Raw genomic sequence first — 18,485 nt, 5'->3', positions numbered from 1 at the left:
CACAATTTAACATCTCATATTCTCTGGAATAAGTATGAGGAAGTACTTAGTGAAAATGGAAAGATTCTGGCAGATGATTCAGGTGTTTAGCCAAAATGCAAGATGATTACATCGATGGAAGACCCTAGAACAGCCCAGAGAGAATTCTGAGAAAAGTCCACAGGGCTTTGATCTGTGACCAATGAAAGCCAACAAATGTGACAGAGTCAAAGACAGTCAGCTCCATCCAGTTTCTGCCATTCTTCACTAGCTTTTTCCATGTTTTACCCAGTCCTTCCTCAGTCTGCATGTTTATAGCTTGTCATTCTGGCTCCATTTTCTTTCATTTGTAAATTCAGAGAAGTTGCCATTCTTGAATGTCAGCCCAGTCTTTGAACTTAGCCTTGCTCTGAGCAAGAGATTGGCCTAGCTTAACTCCAACTATCCCTTCCAGGTTAAACACTTAGAATATTCTATGGTTCCCACATTTAGGCCCAGGATGCTAATAGAGGGGGTCTCTGATTGAACAAATCATCATCTCAATGATTTTATACTTCTTCCAGAGTACTTCTCAGAGAGAAAGAGAAGCTTTTTAAGCTTGTCTCCTTATTACACCATATAGAATATATATTTCTTTGTAGTTCTTTAAATATGAGAGTTTTTTGAAAGTCAATGCAAGCAGGAAGATTGGTGACATGCTTTTTGATTTCAGCTTGCCAGATGTGCTCCTAGAGATTAAATACATCATAAATTATTCTCACACTGTAATTGAAAAATAATGCACTATTTATTCACTTATTATGTAGCATCTCTGGGAGATCTCAGTTGCTTGTGGAGTTGGCTCTAAAATAGAAACATCTGGAGAGTCTGATGCAGCTAACATTCACTGCATGTCCACCAACTGGAATGATTATTTCTACTAAAGTTAATCTTGAGTAAGCAAGAGGTTTCTCTTGTAACTTGTTAATTGCATATCAGACTTTTAACTTTATCAAGTTCTTTATCCTAATAGCATCACATTAGGAAGCTTTGTACTAAAAGACAAACCATATATATATAGCTTCAGTCAAAATCATCTTTTTTAAGTGTTCATCTCACAGTGATTAATTGAGTCTATTTTTTTTCACATGTCCCTAAAGGCAAATAAGCTGAAAATCTTTTACATGCAACATTCTTCGATCTGTCTTCCCAGCCTTGCAACTCATAGAGCCACATTCTCCACAGCACTTGTTATCAGGGATCCTGTGTGAACTGCAGTGAGTCCTTCCTCATCTGCTCTGGGCAGCAAGCAGGGATTTTTGTGGTGAGGGAAACAGGCATCTCTGTGGTGCCATTCAGCTACTGCAAACATCTAAAGTAGCTGAAACCAATAGTGTTCTAAAAAAACCTATTATTCCCTGTTGATTATTAAAATTTTTATAACCTCACCTACCAACATTTCAAATTTAAATTTCTACTCATTTTTGGTGACAGCCCAACTTAACTATAAAAAGTTATATTTCTAGTCTACATGAGTCAATATATGTACCCCTACAACCAGTGGTGGAAAAAAAGCACCTGAAGAAGGTGACTTAAATAATTTTATTCAGTCATTGCCTAAGCAGCTGGTTCTCTGGGTTTGCCCATTATGCTGCACAGATTGGAGAGAAGTCTGGATGAGAACCTTAGGTTCACTGACAAGCCAGATGAGCAAGGGCTCATGGGATGAGTCCTGCCCACACCAGAGGCAAACATAGGTAATAATCAAAGTTATTAAAAAAAACCCTGCATTATTGCAACAGCTGAAAGCTGTCTCATGCACTAAAGGCTTAATCTGGAATCCCATTTGTGCTACTATAGAAAATAGTCTGGATTTCCTTATAAAAATGAAGTTAGAAATGTAGCCTACATAAAATATTTCATTTAAAATATATATTAATATATTTATTAATATTCAAATTTTATTATAACATTTAATTGTTTTATATAATGAACTTCTGTAAATCTTTACATGCAACAACTTCACTCCTTACCTAAAAATGGAAACAAGTAAAATTAGTAGGGCTTACATTGGATTGAAAAATTACTTCATTTATCAATCTTTTAACATAATTATAAGTAGGAAATCAGTGAGGGAATTTATTTTTAGTGAACTGTCTCTAGGAAAAGTTCTTGGCTTCTGAATAAATGTACTTCCTTTGAAAATCCTGTAGAAAACATAAAATCAATACTGATAAACTTGCAGTTGGCAGGGAGTTTGGTCCATGTCATTGAATAGACAAGACATTACTGATAAAAAGCAATGTGGAATGCTTAATAAATTAAGTATCAGCAGACAGAAAGTGTTTTTATCCAGTCATTGCAAATTAATTCCTGAAAGAGAGTAAGGAATGCAACCGAAACTTGTAAAAATGCTTTTGAATTATTTTGCATAATCACCTGAGCATCTCATCACAATGAAAAAGGGCAGATTCGGCAAAACTTCTTAAAACTAAAGGTTTTGTTTATATTTTTTCTTATTAAGATGCCATTGGTAAACTATTTTATTGCAATTATTATTAATGTTAACAAAATCAATGAAGTCCTGTTCCAGATTGTCTTTCCCTGTTTCTTCATATTTGTCCTTCCATCTTATCTTTCCATTTTTTTCCCATTTATTTCAAAGTTACTTTGTGACACTTCCTTATACTATGCAAAGATCAAGCTTCTTGTAGATGTCATATCTTTAAAGTTTCTTTTTTATTAGACCTGAAATACAGGATTTCTATAGGACTTTCCATACAGTTCTTCAATAGCAAAAGTAATGGCTTTTTGGATTCAGTTGGATGCAAAGTAGATGGAAAGATGTTTCCTTACTACCTCACTCCTCTAATAGATCTCATTTCCTGTGCAGACAACTGGACATGTAATTTCAGGATTTATTTCCTGTGAGGAATCTTACAAGTAGTTGTTCATGAAAAGCTTGTAAAAATTCAAGAAAAGGACTTTGCTTGGGAAAAGTGGTCTAAAACAGAGCTGAAAGAATAGAAACCAGCTAGTGAAGATTAGACATTCAGAAAAGATGTTTTGGGTCACATAAAGAGTACTGAGCCGTGTTGTTGGGTGATGCTTTTTCCAGCAGATAGGAGGCACAGTCCCTGACCTACAGGTCTCTGGTTATCAGAGTCTTTTAGCTATAAAACTGCTTCAAAGACATTTGTAGTCACCATGAGTAAATATTTACCTGAAACAGCTGCAGCCATCCTCTGTGTCAAATAGATAACAGCAGTGTGATGGAGAGATCTCTTTGGTTTCTCCTAGGTGTGTAGGCTGCCTTTGTTCCTCTGAAAAGTGCCTGAGTTAGGCAGGTCCTTCTGCAGTGAAGACAGGCCCTCCTTCCTGAGGTCCTGATGGAGAGACATTTCCAGGGGCTGTGGGTTCTGAGCAATGGAAGGAGGGTCAGGGCAGAAAGCTGGAGATCAATAGCCTAATCCAGCAACCTGCAGAGAGGAGCAAAGCACACACACATGGGCTGCAGAGGGAGTGGGGTGAAAATCTGGGGACAAGCAGGGACTATACAGAGCTTTTTATAACTCAGAGAGTCATTGATTTCACTGGAAACAGGGACTTCTAATGTAGGGACATCGTGAGCAGGGCAAGCTGTTCTGAAGTTTCTTTGATTTCTGTGTTCTCCAGTTAATGATTTTACGTCTTCCCTATTTGAAAACATATGTATTTTAGTTCTGTTATGATAAAGCTCAGTGTTTTGGGGTTTGGTTTGGTTATATATATAACCAAGCCTTTTGAGCTATTATAAGAAGGACCTTAGGCAGTTCTAGATAAAATCTTTGGCCAGCCTGGGATCACACTTATGTGGGAAAAAAAAAACCCCACCAAATCAAAACCTGCTATGTTGCCACAAAATAGAATGTAACTTCTTCTCTTGCTTGATACATCTTTGCCTTCAAGATTAAAGGCTTGAATTCTGGAACTAAGAACTGAAGTTGCTTTTTCTTCGGAACTGATTATCATTTCTGTGGCTATTTAATTGTGAGTTAGTAATGAAGAAACAAAACTCACACAGAAATTCTAGGGATTTCAGAGATTTTTACATTAAGGGGAAGTTCTACTGCACCAGTTCTACAATTTGAGGTGATAAAGACAAAAATAATATGTATTATTTTCATTTTGAAGTCAGAAAAAAATATATTCAAATTGAAATATACTGCTATCATTTTCTCTTTTGCCACTTAAAGCTATAAAATTTATATTTAGAAAAAAATACAGACATCAAAGAAATATAAAATAAATAATAGTAGTTTAGAATGCAATATAAGAAATAAGAAAATAATCATTTGGTGTATTGAAAAGAGTGTTGCAAATTTTTAAAAAAATTAAGAAAGAAAAATTAATGCCTCTGAAATTTTGTGGATGAGGGATCAAGCCTAGTCTCTAGAGAGTGAATATTAATTCTGAAATATTCACAAGCTTTTTTTTTTTTTGCTCATCTGTGTTGTCTGAAAGATAAAGAATTGCAGTGTAACAACATAGATACTTCTGTCACTAAATTTAAATGCATCTATTGCAGATTACTGGTGTAGAATTGCAATTCAGTTACATTTCTAACTTGCTCCTACTAGGAAAAAGATGAATAAAAATTCATGGCTTCTGTTTCTACAGAGCTACCTATTTTTATTCATTAATATGTGATAGCTACTTGCACACTGGTTTGGTTTTTTTTCTATTTGCCTCAACAGTAAATAAACTTTACAAGAATAAGGAGAATTATAGGTATTTGCCGTGTCTCCCATTTAAGGTCTCTTTGTATGGCAGAACACACAACTTTCAGAACATTCTTCAGGGAAAAAATTGTTCTGTGGAAAGTCTGAAAACAATTTTTTGTTTTGTTTTGTTTTCTCTTGCATAATGATTTTATTTTCAAATTGCAGCAAATTTTTCTGAATTACTAACTTCTAAGTAGAGGTAAATATAATTTTTTTAAGTTAGAATGGATTTGTAATTTGTTTTCTCTATCCTATGAGTCCTAATGCTTTTTAAAAAATTCACCAAAGAGATCATCCACTGAGAAGTAGAGCAACTTTATCTAGAACTGTTGTTTGCCTGATAGATCAAAAACTTTTTGATGGTATGAAAAGCAAAGGCCTGCTGGGTAAATTATTTCAGGCTCGATGTTATGAGGGACATCTAATATTTAGTGCTTGCTAAATATTAAATGATCCTGCTAAATGTTAGATAGTCAGTAGGTATTTTTTCTAGAACCTGAATAGAAATTTCATCTGAGATCTGATTTATTATGGTTTTTTTACCTGTTAAATGTTCAATACATTCTAGAAATGCAGCTGCTTTTCACAAAAAATGGTATTAGAAAATTACCATTAACCAATGGAAACTCCCTTTGATAAAAGGCTCTACTTTGAATTAACCTTCTCCTTCCCTTTCCTCTTAAGTAGACCCTTTGTTGTTGATCCCTGTGACATGAATTATATTCTTTAAGGTAGCTTGTTAGAGTTAAAAATATAAATTTTTTAATTTATTTTAAATTTAAATTAATTTAAATTAAATTATTTTAAATTTAAATTAAAGAACACCAGGGAAATTTCCTCTACAAGATATTTCCTATACTATCATATTGGGATTATACACCTGTAAAACTCTAGGGTGACAGGGTAAAGATCATACAGATCTACCCTTAGTGGCATTTTATTTATCTGTTCTTTGGGGAAACCCAAGGAGAATATATCATGACCATCACAGATTAATTATATCATGACCATCACAGATTAATTGTGCTGTTTGTCCAGAGTCCCTCGGCCAGCTATGTTTTTCAGGCATAAATTCAGTTTTTGTCCTGTGATCACCTTATACTGAAGTATAAGGGTAGACTGAGGAAGAAGATGGTTTATGGATCCAAAGACTACATCCAACTTTGTTTTCTTACACAGTAAATTCTGGTTTTAGATATGGAGGGACATACATGCAAGGTACCCTAGCATGTCTTTCTAAAAATGCTGATTTTTAAGGTCCACAAAGTGCTTCATGGTTGTCAGCACCATAATCTCCTCTGTTTAACTTGTCATGTTTATGTACTGTTCCAATTTTCTCAGTATTGAGGGGTTTATTTCCATTATGTTGGACATATCATCTAACTCAAGTCTGACACCAATTTGTGTTCCTCTGAGAGACACAGCAATGTCACAGGAAAAAAAAAAAAAAAAACTATTCACACTTTTTCTTCCTTTTCCTTGTAATACATTCATTTAATACTTATCACTTCCCAACTGTCTTGTCAGGATCCTTTTCCAGCATCATTTTTTAGTGTTCTGTTCATTAATTTTTTAAGTACTGCACAGGAGTACATGTGACCAGCACATAATCTAAACATCATAAAATTCACATCAATACTGTTCCTCTCTCATTAGACTTCAGGACACAGCCGTCCTTTATGTTAATTGCTCAACTCCAAACTTTCAGGAATTCATAAAAAATTGACATTTCTTAATGTTTTTTTTGCAAGCCAGGTCATCTTGATCAATTTATCATGCTTTATACTCTTCAGTGTTCTGTACTGCAGTAATATCATGCCCATCGATCATTATTACTCTCTCGTTTTTTTTTCTTTCAGGCTCCTGTGGTCTTATGCTAAACCATCTGAACATCATTTTAACTAGAATAATTTAAATCACTAAAGTGATCAGCAAAGCTTTTACTAATTCAGTTTTGTTCTTCTTGATAAGTAAGTTGTACACTGATAATTACCTCCTGAGTGGGAACATGAAAGCAAAGACCTTTATCTCTACTAGGTACGTGTCAGAGTGGACAATATCAAATCTTCAGTAGCTCAAAGCAAAGCATCTTGCCTGAATGTTCAACCAGGGAACTGCAAATCTAGAACTTCTCTGTTCTTTTCACAGTTTTGTACATGGGCCTTCCACTAACATCCCTTGCCAAATATTTTGCTTTTCAACAATAAATGTTGTATTTTCACATCTAAGACTTAACCATGTAAACTTTGGTCTTGTGATAAGTTTTGCTTCTCCAGTTGGTCTTCTCTTTCACAATCTCCAATGGTTTGTCAATCTTTCTGTTCTACCTGAATCCCTATAGCCAGGAATAAACTCATCTGTCAAGCTGGTGTGAAGGAGCAGGAAATTGGAAATTAATTATTCCTTTGAATAACATCTGGATCCAAAGCATCAAATAATCATGCTATTGTTCATCCCAGATTTCACCACTGTGGCCAAGTGGCATGATTATCTTTTTATTATGTTTCCATTGAGTGTTTGTCATGTGGTATGAAAATGCATCAATTATGGTTAACACACCTGAGCTCCTGACACTTCCCATTTCTATAGAACAGATTTCAAAAGTAAATGCAGACAGCTTGATACATATTAAACACAAAATACTGAAGTCACTACTGTGTAATTTAATAATGACAAGCAGTCAGAGGAGGCCAAGAGGTTCTCTAAGTCTCTATAATCACAAGTACTTGTTGCTTTATGATGAACTTTTGTCCAGTGCTCCCAAGTTTTAGAGAAATCAGGAGGAGGGAGACTCTGAGCTCATCAGCAACATCCAGGGCCATCTGAGATGCACTGGCATACCAAGAAATCTTTACTGGAATGGCAGAGTAAGGATGACAGCTGAATCTCTGAAGTCTTCCATAGATTGTGTCATATCTGCCAGTCTAGGACAGATTTCTGAATAACATTAGTTATGGCACTCTGGATACCAGACCTGTGTTTCTGCATCTGTGTTAAATTCCTAATTCACAGACTATCACATGAAAATTTACTAGTCTGAATATCAATATCTAAATCTGGCATATGTGTTTGTGTGTCTGCTATAACTGATGAGGACTTTAATTAACTGCTGACATATAGACATCCTATTCTGTTGAGATGCCCATGGATCTTCCACCTCACTTCCCACCAAAGGTCCTTTTTGTCACAGTTGGCAGCACTAGGAGGATAGACATGCAATCAAAAGAATGGATTTATTATTGAATTTTTTCCCCCACACTTGCTGAAGACATTTGGTGAATGTATTTTCATAAAGAGGACTTTGGACACTGTATTAAAACAACTTACACGCCATCTACATTGTAACGGAAAATATTTAGAACATGCCTTGATATTCATCAATGTGACATACTATAATGCAATGTGAGATTTCTTTATTGGGCTTAGAAATTGTTAAAGCTTAAATGGGAGCAGAATCTAAACACATGAAAGAACAGAGAGTGTGATATAGTTAGGCAGAGATTCTGACTGTCAGAGAGCTCCGAAAATATGACGCATCATTCCTGAAAATTTTTGAGGCTTAAATTAGCTTTCACTAAAGCCAGGCTGAGTTGTCAGACGTGTTCTTACCAAGCATACAAAGTCTTTTGGGGTATGGCAGCACTTGCAGGCCCTTCTAGAAGGCAACAGCCACAAGCTGTCAGGGTTCTGAAGTCTCAATTTATATTCCAAATGATGTTGCTGGTTCTGTGTTTTTGACACAGGCTTTTCACCTTGCTGGGTTTGCTCTGCTCAGAGGGAGTTGCATTCAACAATATGTTTTTGCCCAAGAAAAGGCATTGCTTTCCTGACCAGTTCTCACAGCATTAGAGCAGTACAGTCAAGAGTGTAATTGCTAGTCTGGAAAGAGAACCAGTGACACTGGTTTTAGCAGCAGCCATTAGACAACACACATGAGAAAGCCTGGAGATTCTTCAGGGAAAATTTCCCTTCAGCCAAAGAAAAGGTTCTTTTTCATGTCTGTACAAAAATATACCCTTGACCTTTTCAAAATGTTGATAGACTAAACAATCTGTGAGCAACCATCTGAGATGTCTTGCTCATCATGTATGAGTACCTATGCATGCAGACTTTTGCTAATTGGGTTAGTATTTAAATACAAATACATAGTCTTAGACTTCAGAGAAAAAAATTACAGTTCATCCAATACTACCTGCATCTCCAAATCAAAAACTAAGATATAAACCTAAGGATTTGAACTTTTAGTAGAAACTTTGGTCATAAAAAGAGACAAGGCTCTTCCTTAATTCCATAAGATAATTTTTTCTACTCCAGGTCAAGTTGTCCCAGTAAAATCTGTTCTGCAGCAGCATTTTCTCTATTCCAAGACATGACTGTCCTTCAGATAATATAATTTGCTATCAGCAAGGAAATAAATCTGTAACAGAGTAATGCTGTTCTGGTAATTGGTGTCTGAAAAGTGAAGACAGTTTGTGTAAAAATGAGATATTCTGTAGGTGTTTAGTATCTTTGTCCTTGGAAAATAATTCATTGTTGGGTTTTTTGTGTGTGGTCTTTGACCACATACAAAGCTTGTTCCAAAAATGTGTTTTTCATTTCCACAAATTGAGATTTTTATTTTTTCAACGTCTAGCATAGTTACACATCAGAAACTGTCACTAACTGTTGCATTTGCCTCTGCAGTTTTTTAGATATGATGCAAAAATTCTCTGCCTCACATCTAGATTAATTAGAAAGACATGGTACTTGTAGGGATTTTTTCCTGGTTTCATAACTTATTTTAAATCTCTGACTGATAAGCAATTCACAGAGCTGTAGCAGCCAAGGAAAATAAACACCTGTATGTCCATTAGAATGTAAATTAACTCATTACCATGCCAGCTTCTGACCTTTTCTGATGGCTCTATTCTTGCTAACAAAGAGTCTTTGCTATTCATGAAAGTGAAATTTAATGGTAGCCTGAGATTCTCTGGTGTATTTTAGATTACATTCTGATAGACTCAGGTGACCGGTGACGGTTCCAGCTAGAACAGCAATTACTTCTAGTATTCATGACTTTGAATAGCTATCCTTTTTCTAATTATTTGTGAAGATTTGAATATTGTTGAAAATTTGTTGCTTAAGCAGGCTAGGTCAGTGAAATTTCATGAACTGCACAAAAAAGTGCTCCGATGTTTAAAAGGCTGAATATTGGTAGTACCTGATGTCACAGTCATTTAGGCTTTTGTATCAGCTCTATAAACATCAAAATTTGGAATCATAGAATTATAAAAAGGTTTAGATCAGAAAATGCCTTAAGATCATCAAGGCCAACCATTAACCCAGCATTACAAAGTCTGTCATTAAACCATGTCCTGAAGTACCACATTTACACATCTTTTAAATACCTCCAGGGATAGTGACTCAACCAACTCTCTGGGCAGCATGTTCCTCTGCTTGGCAATCTTTTAGGTGGGGAAATTTTTCCAAATATACAATCTAAACATACCCTGTGCAACTTTAAGTCATTTTCACTGGTCATATCTGTTGTTACTTGGGAAAAGATATTAACCCCCACCTCACCACAACCTCCTACCTGAAATGTGTAGAACTAAAATGTCCCCCCTGAGCTTCCCTTTCTTCAGGTTAAACACCCCCAGCTGTCTCAGCTGCTCCTCATCAGACTTGTGCTCCAGATCCTTCATTGGCCCTATGCAGGAATATTTCATGTTCCTCTTCATCCTGGTTGGTTGGTCTACAAAAGACTCCCACCACATTATCTGTCTAGTTGGCCTTTCCCCTGATTCTTAAACATTCAACCCCGTTATCACACCACTAATCTCCAGACTGTCAAGACAGGCCATAACATACAGAGCTGCCCCATTGCCTCTCCTTCCTTGCCTGTCTCTTCTGAAGAGTTTATAGTCATCCATTGCAGCAGCCCAGTCATGTGAGTCATCCCACCACGTTTCTGTGAAGGCACCTATGTCACAGTTCTCCTGCAGTACCAAGAACTGTGCTTCCAGTTCTTCCTGTTTGTTGCCAGTGCTGTGTGCAGTGGTGTAGACATTCTCCACCTGGGCTATTGATCCTGACCCCTTTTTGGGGGGAGAAGCCCTAATTCACATGTGACCATTGTTGGCTGCACTCATGGTATCTAGCACATCAATAACCCTCATGTCTCTGCTTCTTCACAGATCTCCATCCCTCACCTCCACTGAGACAGCAGACCAGAGGACATTGCTAGCACCCTGTCCCCCAAAGAGTGACATGCAGCCCCCAGGGTTACCTCTAGCAGGCCTGGTTTTATCCCTTACCCCGTTCAAATCTGGTTTAAACCTCTTTCAATGATTTGCATTGCTTTCAATGATTCAATGCACAGATTCCCCAGTACTAGACAAATGTACCCTGTCTGTTCCCTGAAGTACTGGTGTTCTCTGAAGTAACACATGATCAAAAAAAACAAAACCCACACTTGTGCTGGTGGCACAGGCTCAGAGCCAAGGATTGATCTGCTGGTTCTTCCTGTTTCTTCTGTCATAATCTTCCACAACTGTACAAATAGAGAAGAACACTACCTGTGCTTCTGATCCCTTAACCACTCGTCTCAAGGTCCTGAAATCTCTCCTGATTTCCTTCTAACCTCTTGTTCCAACTTTGTCTCTGCCTGAGAAATGAATAATAGGGCTGTATCAGGGTAGGAAGCTTTTTCTTCCTACCTTTAACCAAGGCTGCAGGGAGGCAACAGGCTTCCATAAGAAGTGGGTCTGGGCTGCGTATTTTTTTGGCCCTTCTGTTCCCTTCAAAAGGGAGTTTGCTGTGACAATGACCCATCTTTGTTTTGGAAGGCAGCTTTGGCACAGGGAGCAGGCCAACTTGATGACAGCATGATGCCCATGCTGGATGAAGCACCACTTTAGTTATGTTTGGTTCCACTTGCAGAGCCTCATACCTGCCATGCCCAGACACCTGGAGAGATGAGGCAGCCCCAGAGGAGATATGCACTGGGCAGGCACTTGTCACCACTGCCATCAATCTCTTAAGTGTTCAGCCAGGGAGAGAGGATAACAAATTCTATCATGTGTCTTATCTATCTAGGGAGTCTGTCCCAGGGAAGACAGGGAATGAAGGTTAGAGCACAGTGCTAATAATGCCAAGGTCAGAGGCTCCATCTCTGCATGTGCCACCCCCTTAGAGTTGGACTCGATGATCCCTGTGTGTCTGTTCCAGCTCAGAATATGCTGAGATTCCAGTAGTCTGATACTCCTACACTACCCCTGATTCTTCAGCCTACTCACCTCCTCCCAGAGGTGTCACTGAGCACAGGAGCACTGTGCCAGCAGCCCTGGCACAAGGGCAGTGCAAATCCTGGCACCGGGGTGGCTGCATGTTCCCACTGGAGCTGCACCTGGGCAGCTGTGTCCCTCATGCTGTGTGCAGAGCTGAAGAGGCCATGTCTTTCTTCTTATAGCTGGCAGCACCTTTCCTGGGTGCCCTTCTGTGCCACTTGCCACCAGACTGTTACATCATGCCCTTGGTGCCACACCAGGCCCTGTGTGCCCAGCCTGCTGATGGTGCTCCTGGCCCCTAGAGATCCCTACAGGCTTCTTTTATCCTTTGGAGGAAGGCTTGGCCTGTTGCTCCTGATCCTGTCAGCCACTGTGGTGTGAGGTGCAGGCTTCTGTTGTCCCTCCTCTGAGCTTCCCAAGTTCAGACAACTCCCCTGTGCCCCTCACAGGAGCACTCCAGAGCTGGTCATGTCAGCACCAGAGCCACTCACCTCAGCAACTTCAGTAGGATGAGATCAGGTACATTTTCCTAAGGTACTCATCTACCTCTGATGAGTACCATCATTTCTGATAAACTTCTGTCTCACACTTTATGCTATGTGTCAAGAAATCTGAACTTCTGAAGAGCTGAAATAAAGACTTGGACTCATGATGCCCCCAAGTCATCTGGAGTAGAGATAAGCCAACCAGGGTGGTACCTAATGGGGTAAAGATTTAGCTGACCTTCCTTTGAACAGCTTTTTGCCCATAGCTTCATAGACTGTCTGTAAGCAGGAATGTTTTCATCCTTTGGGATCACTTTTCATAGGTGTAGTAGGCCAAAGAGTGAAAACCAGTGATAATTTAAACTGGAGTACTACCTCTGTTGCAGTTTCACTTGGGTTGAGATCAGGAGCAATCAAGTAGCAAAATGCAAAATAAAGCAAAATGCCAGCACAAGCAACTACTGAGAATCAGTTTGTACTGTTATGAGTCTTTTTTTCAGGAAAAACTGTGTTTAGTAACATCTGAGCATATGTATATAGCCATAAGGAGGACAGATGTATTTCTCAGTTTTATTAATGTGAACCTGCATTTGATACAACAACTGATGAGTGTAACCAGCCTTCATCTCAGTGCAACACAGTGCTGAATCAGTTACTTGCCATGCTGCTTGTGTGTAGCCTACTGCAAGGGAAAAGGCACTGGCTCTAAACATATGGAATGTTGTGGCCTGATCAAAGGTAGTGGGTCATTCATCTCACTCTGATGTGGGATGTGTTGATTTTTGACCCATTGCATCAGGTGCCATCCCAGCTAAAGACCAAATGGATCCTCCACAGCATGGCACCATCACTCTGAAGGACAGCTGACAGCAGGACTAGCTAACTATGCTTGAAGAGCTAGAGCTCCCAGTCTTCTTACACCTACTCTTTATTTCAAGGTAAATCAACTTTTTGTTGTTGCTAGAGTAAGAGCTCAATATTTAGAGCTGTTTGAAAAAGATGGACCTTTGAAAAATATTATGTAATAATGATTGATTTTATTAGAAATGGAACTACTAATTGCCATTCCCTATACATCATCTGATACTTTAAATATGACATGATCAACTGAAACTTTTTATCACCTGCTTGTTTTCATAAGTATTATTTCCATTTATTTTCACTCATTATCTCCTTTTAGATTTTGTTTACTACAGTATATAAATTAATTGAATGTACTACTTCTCATTGAGCATGTTTCTTTTCCTTAAAAGGGGAAATATTTGAAGAGTAATTGAATTAATGGTATATATTTGTTTCTATATACACACAAAAAATTACCTCCCACAAGTATTTTCAGAATTTTAGCTGTAGGATATTTAAAATTTTAATGCACACAATCTGACCACACTTAACATAGCTCAACAACAGGTAAACATACAGAGGGAGAAACCAGGTGTAATGTGAATTGCAAGAAATAACTCCCTGAATCCTGCTAAAGTCTGAACTCTCAGTATTCCCTCCTGTCACATCCATTTGAAGTTAATGAGTATTTAATACCTTTGGAAATCAGGCCCATGTAGACAAATAATAGACGTCTCAGGGATTCCAGTAAGAGAAAGAAAAAAAGCACAGGAAAAAAAAAAATTACTGTTACAGTAAATTTATCCAGTAACTTTTCTAGAAAGGAAAACTTTTGCTTGAAGTGTTGTCACATGGATGTTGATAAAATGCCCATGGAGTCATTTAAGGCTCTGGGAGTGCTCATCAGCCATCTGTTCAGTGACTTCCAAGCATCTAGGAAAGAGAAAGGTCTGTTCAGTGCTTAAGACAGCTTTGTTTGGGAAGCCATATGCAACAAGGATATTAAAGCACAAAAAAACTCCCAAGAAGCCTGGTGGAAGCTAGTGGGCTTTCACTCATTTAAAAGTGAAAGTGTGACAAGTGATGTGGAGGGATGTTGACTTACCCTGAATGTTGCTTTGGATTAAAAGGCTTTGTGTTTGATGCTGTTGAGTTCCTCCCTGCAGCACACGCCGTCACTGCAGAAATCAAACTGTTCCCAGGCTTCAGTTTAATTAGCCATACACATCTGCCACAGAGGTGAACATCATTAAAAGTCCTGTGACTTAGCAATAGCTGTGTTAGTTACTTATGGTTCTGCAAGGTGGGAAGAACTTTTCTAGGAAACAATGCGAAAATGTGAGAATAATGAAGACGGAAATGAAGCAAAAGTCATCCCCATGGTAGCAGACTAATAACCAAGGGCTGGTTTTGTATTACTGTCATTATGGAATTTGCCAAAATCATGATTTTTACTGAAAAAAAAAAAAAAAAAAAGCTGAAAAGAAAACAAATCAGAACTCTGTCTTGCAAATGCTCAAAGCCTTGCCAGATAAGCTGCTTTTAGGAAACTAAACTTTTCAACAATAAATCCCTGCTGAAGTGTAAGGCACATGATATCTGTAAGAACATTTTACAACAAAAGCATACTTAACCTTGGATATAAGAAGGAGTAGATACAATGAGTATGATGTGATTTGTCTTTTGTTACAGGATATCTTCATCTAAAAGAAGTGCAGTAAACTGAAGCTGGAATTTGCCTTGATCTGAAAAAAAGGAAAAAAAGTTTTTTCTTCCTAATATATTTGAATCCAAAATATATTTTCAGTTCTCAGTGTGTTTTAGTTAAGTTACAACACAGAAAGCATCACAGCTGTGATTTCCAGGGAAGCTCATTTTGGAAGGTGGTAAATACAACTTAAAAAACAATCTCAAAAAGAATGTTTGTAACACTGCTGTATGAGGAAATGTAATTCTGATTTTTAGAAAACGTGTGGTTGTTACTGTACCTCAGCTTTTTTTTTAATTAAATAATTAAAATGTTCATATGCGCTGGCCACCAGCTGCTGTACCTTATTACAGTTTAAATAACCAACCTGGAATAAGAAATCATATTCTCAAAACTAATTTTGCAGATGAATATGAGGTTATGTATTTTTATTGTTGCATGCTTACGTGTATTTTCCTGCTAGCACCTGGATGAATGTTGGGGGTTGCTCTTTAACAAAAGCCAGTAACCCCACTGTCCTTTCCAAAACTGATGCAGATCTGTACTGGCTGTCTTTACAAGGGGTATTAATAAAAAAGGTACAGAAATCTTCAAAAGATGAGCTACAGCTTGTGTGGTGAGGTTACTATAAGGGGTGGCTGTCAGGCACACTGGTGAGCCAAAAGCCATTCATGGTAAGAACAGGATTCATGAAGTATTTTTAGGTGGATCTAATTTGACTTTTATTATTTCAAATTTTAAACGCGTGGATATGGAAGTGAGGGGTGTTTATATGTAAATGAAATATAATATTTTCAGCTACTCATGTTTTTATGAAGACATCGCAAGTTGGATAGCAGGGGGCTGGGAGTTTGGGGAGGGAGAAGCAGAAATCTGGAGTTAGAATGAGGTTGTAACAACTTATTCAGTATATGTTTCTAGTTGGATGTGAGTTGATCAGAAGGTTGGGCAGTATTAGTATTGAATTAGTACTCAAAAAAACCCTGCATTTTTTGGAGAACAGATTTCAGTCCTGTTGATAAATCAGCATCTGTATATGAACTGATGCCAGTCTGCTGGCAGCTGTCATCCAGGTGGGATCCAGCTGTCCCTTGTGGGGAATGCTCACTTGGCATGTAAGGAGCACCAGCAAGTCAAGGGAAAGTGTGGTGTGAAGTGAGGTCAAACTAGGTAAAAGTCCACTTCTTCTCATTGCCTGCTGTAGATGTGGCTGTTGATGCCAACACTGTTGAGTGGACACTGAATATACATTATTAAGGGATATTCTTCAGGTGAGATTTTAATCCTCAGTTTTCTACATGTAGAAGATTTGTTCCTGTACTCATGCAGAGTACTATTTAAAAGTGAAAATTAGAAGGAGGGGTGTAGCATGCCCAAGAAAGTGCATTTTCCTTTTATGTCTCTTCATGTGAAGTTTCTTTAACACTTGCAGTGGGCTACATATGCAATATTCTCTTGAATTCTTGAATATGCAGCATTCGTTGCATGTGTTTAAATACCAGTGATAATTCTGGATGTTTGGTACACAACAATTATTCATGATCAGTCTCATGTTGAATAACTGGTAATGCCATGTATTCTATAAAAATCATTTTTGTTTAGGTTGGAAAAAGGATGTTTAGTTCAGGTGAGAGTGTAGATCTTATGTTGGACAACATTAAAATTGTCAAGATATATGTAAAAGATGCAATGTAAAGTTTACTTTATAGAACTAGGCCTTCACCCCTTTAGTCTAGCACTTAATCTTTGACAGAGGTGAGATATTATCTCATTTTATGAGACATCAAGGTGTAACAGATGAAATTAAATCAGAAAAATGGGTTTTACTATTAGTCCCAAGGTTTATTACCTTTAGTTATTACCTTTAGAGATTTTTGCTTCTATAGCATCCTTTTGTATACATATGGATGTCCAATTTTTTTTTTTTTTTTTTTTTTTTCTTTCCTTTGGATCTTTTACTTTTTTGGCATCCTATATCTGTTAGTATTCTTAACATAATTTCATGCTGTGTGAATAAATATTGCCTTTTATTTGTTTTGAGTGTAGATGTTGTCATTTGTATGTTGCAGTCTGTGCCCATAACCTCCAAGCTAAATATAAGTTCATATTCTCTTTGTTTGAACAAATAATTGAATTTTTTTAATTGGAGGTCTTTTTAAAAAAAAATCTTGACTTGATGTATATGTCATTGTTTATTTGATTTTTAAATACTTAATATATTTTTAATTGATAGTAATATTTTTTATGATATCTCCAGTATAACTTATTTTTAAGGTGGAGACAGTAAATAAATAGGGAAAAAATACTTCTCAGTTTAATCAGAGGTAGTTTTTGATGACAGTAAGTCATGGGAGGTACACTAGTATCAATGGGTAAGGAGTGTTACCTCTACCAATATTTTCTGAACAAATCAGGGTAGTAAGTTGATTTGAGCAAATTTCTACTCTTATCTTTAGCTCAGAGTGGAAAAGCACTTTCTAGTTTTCACTCTTATTAGCAGTACAGAAACATAGTGGGTAATAAAAAGGTAGCCATCTGCCACCCACCCAGTAAGTTATTAAATAAGTTTCTGCTACAGAATCTTTAATACTGAAAGTGATGTACAAGCCAGACCTATCAAGGATGCCTGTTATCTCAGCTTGAGTTTGCAGATGGAAAGAAATCTGTCCACTTGTTAATAAAGCAGTTTTTATCCAGGCACTGTAGAGTCAGTAAACATAAACCTGTCCAAGATTACTTTTTTCAATAGACTTTTTTTTAAAAAAGTGTATCAGCATTACTGAATATCCAGTGTTTCACTACAAATGGCTCAAATGCTTTTGCAAGATATTTCAGTTGAAATTAATTAGGTATCAGGGCAGAAAAAATTACCTCATTATCACAGAATTCAACAAACCTTAAATATATGTGCAAATATAATTTCTGTTGTGATTTGTCTGTAGAAAGATACTATGCTAATGCTCTCATAATTTTAATTTTCTTTTTAGACTCACTTTAGAAAAAGAAAAAATGGAGTCAGTACTACTCTTTCAGCTGAATTCATTTTTTGAATGAAAGAACAGCCCTCCTATTAGATATCTCAGTTTAAGCCCCATTTCTGTTTCTAACAAAACAAATGAACTCTTTGTTATTAGCTTTTAATATTACCTAGGAAGGTCCACAGATATTTTTTTTTACCTGCTATTAAACCGAGAATGAGTTTTTTAATGAAAGCTGTGTTGAAAGCTGTTATTTTAAAAAATCTAACCTGATATCCTTTGTAAGGCTTTTTTAAATTAATACTTTGTAAAGGTTTTTAGCATTGTAATGCATAAGATAGGAATAGTGTTTACAAGACTGTTTCAAATTATTTCCTTTTATGAAAAAGACACATCTGGAGTTTTAAACGTTTGTAAGCTACAAGAGTTGAAATTTAGGAAAGTCACTGAAGCAAGTTATCAGCCAATAACTAAGGAAAACG

General features: G+C 37.1%; 1 protein-coding gene across 3 annotated transcripts in view; it reads left to right on the top strand.

Moving 5' to 3' along the window:
* MAGI2 (membrane associated guanylate kinase, WW and PDZ domain containing 2) overlaps positions 1-18,485 on the top strand; it is a 712,008-nt gene that overhangs the window by 600,623 nt on the left and 92,900 nt on the right. The window lies entirely within an intron of this gene.

The sequence above is a fragment of the Zosterops lateralis genome (genome assembly GCF_965231275.1).
Source record: "Zosterops lateralis genome assembly, chromosome: 4".
Taxonomy (NCBI): domain Eukaryota; kingdom Metazoa; phylum Chordata; class Aves; order Passeriformes; family Zosteropidae; genus Zosterops; species Zosterops lateralis.
Note: the sequence above shows the minus strand (reverse complement) of the source record. Positions and strands in the feature narration are given on the sequence as shown.